We start from the raw sequence: 9,435 nt of genomic DNA, 5'->3' as shown, positions 1-9,435 counted from the left end.
AAACTTCTGAGGGGAGAACCGGGTCAACTGCCGTTTCGACCTTTGGACTTTCATCCGGTCTGGATTCAGTAGGTTCATTTTCAATGACTGACGCTTCAGCCGACCACTTGAGCGGGCCAACTGTATTCTCAACCAACGAAGGACTTGGCACAAGTTTTTTGTATCCAGGAGGAAGTCTCAACGGTGAAACCGGACGATCTTCCAAAACTCTCTTCGCTTCGTCTAAGAAGGGACAACGGTTGATGGCATGATCGCCTTCACACAGTCTGCAGGGGGATCTTGCTCCCCCTCTTTGTATTGAACCTTCACTTTCGCTGGTTGACGGTAAGCATTCAACATGGCTATCAGAGGTTGATGCTCCCGAACTGTGCAAACGAGGGGACCAGTCCCTTAGTATCCGGGGAATACAGGGACAATCTCTATGGAAGTGGTCTCCTCTACATATGACACATGGCAATTTAGGCCCGGTCTGTGCTGTGTGTGGATTTTTGTCAGATGTCTTTTGCTTTCCCCCAGTCGCCTTAGGCTCCTTCTTCTTCTTCTCTCTCTTCTTCTTCTCCTTCTTCTCCATGGGAGCTTGGCTTTTGCCGGATCTACCTTGCGAAGATGAAGGATTGGAGGAAGAGTTATAGGAAGTAGAAGGCTGGTGGGCAGCTCTAGACTGATCTAACTGTTGACTCGACTGTTCAGGAACCATGGTGTTCTGAACTACATTGGTTGAGAAAATCCAAATTGGCAGGCCAATTGTCAGTCCTGGAAGCGACAATGTGGCCATGTGGGGCGCACCAACTTCTCCCCAAGAGGAGAAAGGACTAGGATTTCCATCATGTGGAATGCCTTGGTTGGTGCGTTCCATGTTCTCGACCTACAGATCAATGCAGTAATAGGAGGTGATTATGTTCCGTTTAAAATAAATTTTATAACGACGCTTTAGACACAACTTGCTTTTTCACTTTTTAAGAGTCGATAAAAAGCTAAAGATGACTCTAGTCTCCTTCGATGTTTTAACGAGCCCGAAGTGACAAATGCTCGGATGGAATTTTTCAGTTATAGAGTTTGAAAAAGGCCAAAAGAAACTACTCTGGAGATCTAGGCAGAGGGTGTGCCAAACTTTTCGCAAAACCACAGAATACGTTTTACGGTACGGGTGGTCGATCTTCGTGAATGTTGTGTTCACTACATTGCGATCAGTAGGGCGGCCGACACGGCTTCCTATGGATAAAGGATTTGTTCCTATAGGGGTCTCCCAATATATACGCGACGGTACGTGGGAGCACAAGTCCGTATTGATACTTATCGCTTCACCGTGGAGGAATCACCCAACCACTCAACGCTAAGATATCACGTTTAACGACGCCGAAACACGTCTCTAGCTTAGACCTCTATGTGTTTGCGTTATGTTTCAAAGCGTTGTTATGTAAATTCAATTCATTTTAGGTTGATCTTGTTTAGCAGTTTGCCTTTATGGATCACCACGAGATGTATGGTACAACTCCTAAATGCAGTCTAAAGATGAGAAGCAAGCTTTTTCAATCTTTTCAACTTATGAAAATCTTAACTACTGAGGGAAAAGAAAGACATCATCTTTTCACACAGATCATAGAGCACACACTAATGCACTTTTTCCTAAATCAACATGCAAGCTGTCAAAATGCACATGCACAATGCAGGTATTTCTTTTCTCTTTCTTAATGTTGATGTACTACAAAAAGAAAGTTGTTGTATAACTTTGAATTCAATTTCAAGTGAAAGCAAACAAGCTTTTGTCCAAAATCAAAAGACACCTTAAGATTTACTTGTTTCAACACTAGAAATACATAAATTCAAACCATATGACGAAAGCAAAAGCTCAATCAGCCATGAACAGCAAACAAACTAACTCTTAAGATCAGAACGACACTTATCACAGGTCTAGATCTAAAAGGCCACAGCAAGACTAGTTCACTTTCGTTATGGGAAACTACAAATGATGTAAGAAATACACAAAGAACAAATACAGTTTCTTTATACAACCGAGGCGGAATAGTGGCAAAGAAAGGTGGTTTCAGATAGGTACATTGACTGATAACAGGCTGCAAAAACAGGGATGAAAACAGGGCAACAGAAAGCAGAGAACCCCAGTTGCACAAGGCCACACTGGTTCAGCGCAGGTAGAACACTGTCAGTTTGACATTCAGTGCAGGTATCCCCTTCGGGACCTGCGATGAAATGCAGACTGCCTTCACAGTGCCTGCAATGAAGAGAGAAACTTTCATTTTTGTCAGGTTCTGGGTCACAGATTGCTCAAAAATCAACAGTTTTTGGCCAAATCAAAGCTATCAATCAAGTACACACTAAAGGATGAAAAGGAGGATGAAAAGCTATCACTAAGAGCTATTCAGAGTCCTTGTGGATCAGCTCTTCAAATCATAAACATGCCCAGAAACTGAGCTAGAGTAGCTGCCCTCTACTTTGCATTTGAAAGATCCAAATGCAGTTCGATTCGGTACTCCCTGTGTTTAGGAAATGAATAGCAATTACACAAACAACCAACAAGATACGATCCCCAGTGGAGTCGCCAATTTGTTGTTGGGAAAAGTATCCAATACGGAAATCCCACTCTAAGGGTGATAGTACCTCAGCAACAATCAAAGCAAAGCTATCTAAGATTTCTTCTTTATGAAAGTAAAATAGGGGAGAAAGAGATCCACTAACCGATGTCTTTCGCTAATGGTTGATCCAATCTTCTCTCCTTGTTGCTTGCTCCCAGATCCTTGCTCTTTCACTAGCCCAGCTACACCAAGATCCTGCAAAATGGCAAGAAAGGGAAACTACAAGAAGCATACATTCATAATTGATTTAAGGATTAGAATAAATCAAATACACAAGTATAACAATACATCATTGAGACACATGCATATAGAAGTACCTCAAATGCTTTATTAATGGAAGAAGTAAAGTTCAGGAAGTGATACAACCATAAGAGGCCCAATCCAGCATCACCTTCCCAACAGAAAGAAATCTCCTCTTCACCTCCTTCAAAGCAAATCACCCAATAGTTATAAACTCAAACCAACAGCAATTCTTTACATTCACAAGATTCCAGCCCCTAGATCTCATGGGAGAGAGATCCATATATAGGAGTTTTGAGAGAGGATGAGTCAGCTTGAGGCTAGCATGAAGCTGACTAGTGTCCTCTCTCACTTCAGTTATTCTTTAGTTCTTGAGTCCACTTGGAGGTTCTTGCTTCCACTTGGAGATCTAGAACCTCTTACTCATCACCAGTCGAATTCCCTGATCCAAGTGTCATTTTGGAAGCTTCCTGGGCATTGACACCTTGAGGAATGACTGTGCCACATGTCCAAACACACCCAGCGCAGGTAGCCTTCTTTGCAGTTGACATTCAACGCAAGTAGACAGTGGAGCAGTTGACATTCAGCGCAGATGCTCAGTGGAGCAGTTGACATGATCCAGAATTGCCTTGCTTTTGAGTGTTTTCAAGTGGAGAACTTTTATTCAGTGTTGTGGTTTGCCGACCTTGTTCCTCTAGGGGTAGGAACAACATGTTTAGGGACTTTGGATCCCTTAGATTATGGACATTTCATGCTTCATGTTGTAAGGCACAAAAATGTCTATAACAATTATCAATTACCGGTCTAAAAGATCCATGTCTCAAAGGATCTATCCTCCTTTTTATCTATCCGCATATGTTATGGATTCTATTTGTTATGTGTCTAAATTTCCCTTTATGGGTTGGAAATGGACAACTTAGGACCCATTACCCATCCATGTTTATGATAAGATATTATGGGATTCTCATTTCATTCCACATTTCTACCAAATTTTTCATGGGCTTATCTTACTCATGTATAGAATGATGTATGATAAAGAACCCCTGAGGTGCTAACCTGAAGCATAGATAGATATCATCCCCATCGCAAGATGGTTTGGAGAATAATGGTTCACCTATATTAGGGTATTTGGAAGCACCATACCTCCTCATGTCCTACCTTTGTATATTCCTGACAAACTGCTGGCTCGAGAAATTGCATATCAAACCTGTTCAGAAGGCGGCCTAACCAAAGACCTAAAAGACAAAAAGAAGGCCATATGGCCCCAGTTTCCTGTAGCTTGTGGGGCCTTTTCATTGTTCGATGTAGGTCACGCGTTCACCGAAGTGGAGAATATGACGTGTCTACAATTGTTTAAATTCCCGGCAAGGCCATTTGACCCAAATGAAGTTGCCCAAGATTTCACAACGAACATCAAGATAAAAGTATTCGTTGGAAAGAAGGATTTATTTGATGATTTATTTCAGAATAAAAGCTCACTCCACGAAATTTTGCAGGAAGCTCAATTAGGATTGTCTCCAGATGACCTTCAAAAATTCATGGTATACAAAGAAAGAAGACTAGCCACTGTTCCTCTAGAAAAGCTGCAACTACCTGCCAGAGAACCTACTCCAAGCATTAGCCTTAGTGGGAATTCAAGCGCTTCCGGATCTAAACCTAAGAGTGGACAAGAGATGCCTGAGCATTCTAAAAAATCCGAAAACAACCAAGATAGAGGCGAAGAGTCAGCTAAGGACACCGCTCAGCCAATGGAATTTCCGCAGCAGCAAGTTACCGCCTCCCCGTCAAGAGATGTCCCCCCTCTCATCATCGAAGCACCACCCGTCACAACAGAATTAGACAAAGAATGGGAAACCTTCAACGAACTGTTCAATCTTGAAGGACAGGCCCCAAAAACACCTGTGAGCAATACGCAGGTAGCACAAGAAGTGGGCTCAGCGTTGCTCTTCCACGAGTGGGACAATCAAATCATAGAGGCAGAAAAAGAAGAATGGAAGCAGAAGGCACAAGAAAAAGAAAAAGTGGTCCAAGCACTAGACAGGTTAAATTGGGAGTGTTACTGGGCATACTTGGTGAAGCTGCATAGTCAGCAGATGACTGTGAAATGTATCATAATTGCGGCAGAGAAAGTAGGGCCAGCTCTCATAGATTTTGTTTTCTCAGCCCAGCTCAAAGCAGAAGTCAGCCAGCCGACTCTCCTCAAACCCATGATGAATGAATTCAGTTTTAAGGATCAGATTCAGAAGTAACTTTATTTAGAATGTTGTTTTTTCTTTAAAATTAGATTAGAAAAAGGACGGTCATTTGAAAACTGCATCCTAAATTTTGTAAATAAACTATTATTAGAATTAGGAAGTAGTATTTTAACCCTTCTCATGCATTTGGAGAAGGGTCCAGAAATTTGTCAAAAACTTGTCCTCAGAACATGCACTTCTGCACCCTCAGAGGAGGTTTTGATGAATGGATGGATCGAGGTTTATTAATGTTTGCATTTGATATCTGCTACTGATGTTTCACTTTTGTACTCTTAGTAGATGCCAGAACAAGTAGAGATAAATCATTTTTTCTTGAAGCTTATGAGTAGGACCAGTCATAAATGGTACTTTTATCTCTTGGCCAATTCTGCTTATATTCTTAAAGTGATATACAGTTTTAGTTGTTTATATGTTATTGCATGAATGCATGAGTTACCATTTGGCACTTTTGTACGGTGGAGTCATTTATTTATGTTTAATATATGAATAACTTATTATGCGATATGCTGTTCACAACTGTTTTGCCTAACTTTTTATGCAAAGTGGTTCATCTTAATTGATCTCCATTCTTATGATAGCTAAATGATCTTTATTACCAGTTATTGTTTGAAATCTCTTTAGATCGCATAATAGAAGAAATACACCCCAGGTTAGCGTAGATTAGATGTTTTGTTTTCATTAGATTACAATATCATAGAAATAGACTAAAGTAGCTTAGATTAGAACTCTTATATCAGCAGCATCCAACTCTGCACACACACACACCCTTAGATTGGGAAACTGGTCCCATTATCCCCAGTTGGACCCGATATACCAAACGGATAAGGAGCTGCCAACCAAGGTCCGGACCAGGTGGGTATCCCCCTTGTTGTCGACCCGATTTTCGGGGCTTCAACATATTTGCCGCTAGAAGGAGGGCCTAAACATAGTGTCTGTTGGAATGGTTTGAAATCGTAATCATTTGAATTAGGATGGCTGCTCACAAACTTCCCATTTGGAGTTGCATCCATGTTCGTGCCTATTCCAACACTCCACCTGAAGTGGTAAGACTCTTGTCTCAGGTAAAATTCAATGGTAAGAATAATTCTTCTGCTTTTAATCATGCTCTTCAATTTATTCAAAGAATTTCAAGTTCGAACGTTCAAAGAATTGATGAAGGCGTTTTATGCAGAATTTTTACTCTCACATTCACGGCGGAAGCTAGAAAATGGTGTAGAACCCTCCCAGATGCCTCAATTCACAGCTGGGACGAATTTGTCAAGGCTTTCTTTTGTAAATTTGATTGCTATGATTATGATCAGGTATATGATGAAATTGAGTATCTACGAAAAGAAGATGAATCTGTTAGGGATTTTAATATGCGATTTCATCTTGATTGTCTAAAATATGATCTTGAAAATGAACTCATGAATGAAGAATCTTCAGATTATGCTGAGCATTCCCTACCTCCTATGTCTGATCCATCAGAAATTAGTTCGAGTCTTGTTATATTTTCTTCTAATAGGAATGAAAATTCCAATTTGAATGTGTGAATCACTCATGATGAAGAAAATTCCCAAAGCTTAGGAAACATGCCTGCTCTAACGCAAGAAGATAAAAGCGAAGATGTTGCAAGAAAACCTGCCTTGGAACCAGAAGACAACTTGGAGACAGGGTTCGATAATATCATCGCAAGTCAACAAATGCAGACACCAAGGTTAGAACAGCAAATTAATTCTCTTTCGGAAAATAAAAACATGCAAAGGTATGATCTAAAGCCCAATGTCTACGGTGAATGTGATGAACCAGAATTTTTTCACGATGATATTTTCAAATGCATTGTTTCGGAATCGCATTTTTCTCTTTATCCTGATGTATTTAGTGATGATAATTTTTCCCCCCTCAGTATTAATGATATCTCAAAAAGTACAGGGGATTATTCAAACGAATCACCATTAGGTTTTCAAAATAAAGAGGCAGCTAAAGAACATCCTTTGGTCATTTATAAACAAGAACGACTTGACCTTCCTTTTCTGAAAATATTGGATGAAAAAGAAAAATCTAGAGAGGCTAGTAAAATCATTTATGATAGCTACTATGATGATGATGATGATATTGATTTATCTCAAGTAACTCAACAGAGCTCAGATAATGAGAGATATTCAAATCCAAGAATCATATAAGTCGATCCTCATTCCAGAGTGATAGATCATTTGCATGATTTTACTATCCAAAACAATAGCCGATCTATGATTCGTATCATGAGCAAACCCCTATGCCTGTTCCCAATCATAACTTGTTTTCTGATTCACAAGACATAATTCGAAATTACTCAGATCCCATAATTCTGGCCAGTTCTTGTGAAGAAGAAGATATTTCAAGTCAATCCCAGTTGTGCTGTAACACTAGCTATACAGATAATCATTGCATTCTTTTTCGCTTGCACTCATGTTGTACAAAATCGGATTGTATTTTAAATTTTTAGATTTTCGATAGATTACTATGGTATATTGAGCACCTTATCAAAGAACATTCAAAAGATGTATTACCATTTTGGAAAACTAAATTGTGTCAAGGAAATACAGAATTTTTTCAATTCCACGATCAATCAATATTAGCCTTTCAGGAGAAACTTCTGTGTCATCCAAAACATCATCAACAAAAAAAAGTATTTTTGGAAACTTTCCAGCAATTCGCGTTAATTGATAAATATCTTTCCAAAAATTTCCATCTATTCTTCATTGATTTATTTAGTGATTTATATGTGGAAACTTTCCTTTTACGAGAAATTGCTAAAAGCTTGACTTTTACGCATAGTAGATTACAGGCCATTAAAACTAAAAAATCATATTCGCAATCTGGCTTGTCATCTTTCCTATTACATGATCACCAATCCATAATAGAAATTCATCCCCATTTTTATGATCCAATAGGTATCCAATTGGACAGAAGATTTCATAAGAAAGAAATTTCAGGGGGAATTCCAACTGAAGTTACACTTTCTAATCCTACACCCAATATTCATATTCCAAGAAAAGTTTTATTCTTAACACTAATGTTTAAAAGGTACATACGTGTAGGAATAAAAATGAAAAGATGGTTCCACTGGAAATATCATTTTACCTAGTTAATTTTTCTGTTTATAGTTAGAATAGTAGTAGGGGTAGTTTAGCTAGGTTGTTAAATGGATAATTTAGTTTTTAAATATTGATAGGCAAAATAAGAGAAGAACTTATCCCTATCATGTACATAATCCAAGGGAATAGTTACCTCTCATTTCTTTAAATATTCTCCTCCCTAATAAAATTTGCCTGTGGTTAACAACATTTGACATTTACTAAAGACACCATTTCTCTATCATATTTTGAACTTCTGCTTGTATAAATAGCAAATCTTTTGGAAACTTGATCTTCATTATTAATAGATATAGTTAAAAATTGTAAACCAGATATTATACTAGTTTCAACTTCCAAAAATTTGACGAAAGCAATCTTAGTGAAGAAATTGTTTTATATCAGTACAATGAAAGGTATCAATAACGAAATGAGGATTCCCTATAGATCAGCCATGTCCAAAAAACTCTATTATTGTCGTCCAGGGCTTTCTTAAGGGAAAAAATGACTTCCTCCCTGCTAAAGGAAATCACAGCATCTAGAGAAACGACCCAAGGATACACTATATCTTGAAGAATAAGAGGTTTCATCACGATCCGACTTATCATGATCACAGATATTATAACTTTGCTGACTTTGCCAAACACTGTCCGCCAAAACAGGGCAATGACTCAAGATTGTTGAAATCAAAAGACAAGGGGTCTCATCACGAGCCAGCTTGTTCAGCGAAAGTGTAAATCAAGTGAATGGTTGTGTCATAATTTGGCTACCAAACCAAGACATTGTTCTTTAAGAATATAAAAGGAAAAAGTGTCAATATGGGTTTTTCTTTGAAAGTTGTAGATCACCTTAAGCAGGATAAAGGATCATTACTGGGTAATAAGTAACCTTGTCGAGGCTATGAACGCCTGTTGGTAGCAGAGGCTCTACCTGCGACAAATGAGCATATTTTAAAAAACTGGTACACAAGGAAGACCTTATTTTATTTTTACAAGACCAAGTAATGGCTGATATAAATGCAAGGACCAGCTAAGGAAGCAAATAATTAAAGTAGAAAGAGGTTGGAACGAAATGTCGTTGACGGTTTGGGGTATAATACACTTTATCTTTTTATAATAAAGTTTAATTTTCCAAAAAAAAAATTGTTTTGGAAATTTGAAAAGTTCAATAGAAAATCAGAGATAACTGGTTCTCCCAAGTGAATCGCCAATTGTTGTGGCCAGCAACAACCCCCCCCCCCCCTTTTTCATTTAAGTG

The sequence above is a fragment of the Pinus tabuliformis genome, chromosome 8 (assembly GCF_031772625.1).
Source record: "Pinus tabuliformis cultivar Carrire ecotype Pingquan chromosome 8, CPIR1, whole genome shotgun sequence".
In the NCBI taxonomy this organism is placed as follows: domain Eukaryota; kingdom Viridiplantae; phylum Streptophyta; class Pinopsida; order Pinales; family Pinaceae; genus Pinus; species Pinus tabuliformis.
The sequence above is the reverse complement of the archived record's forward strand: the minus strand, read 5'-3'. Positions refer to the sequence as shown.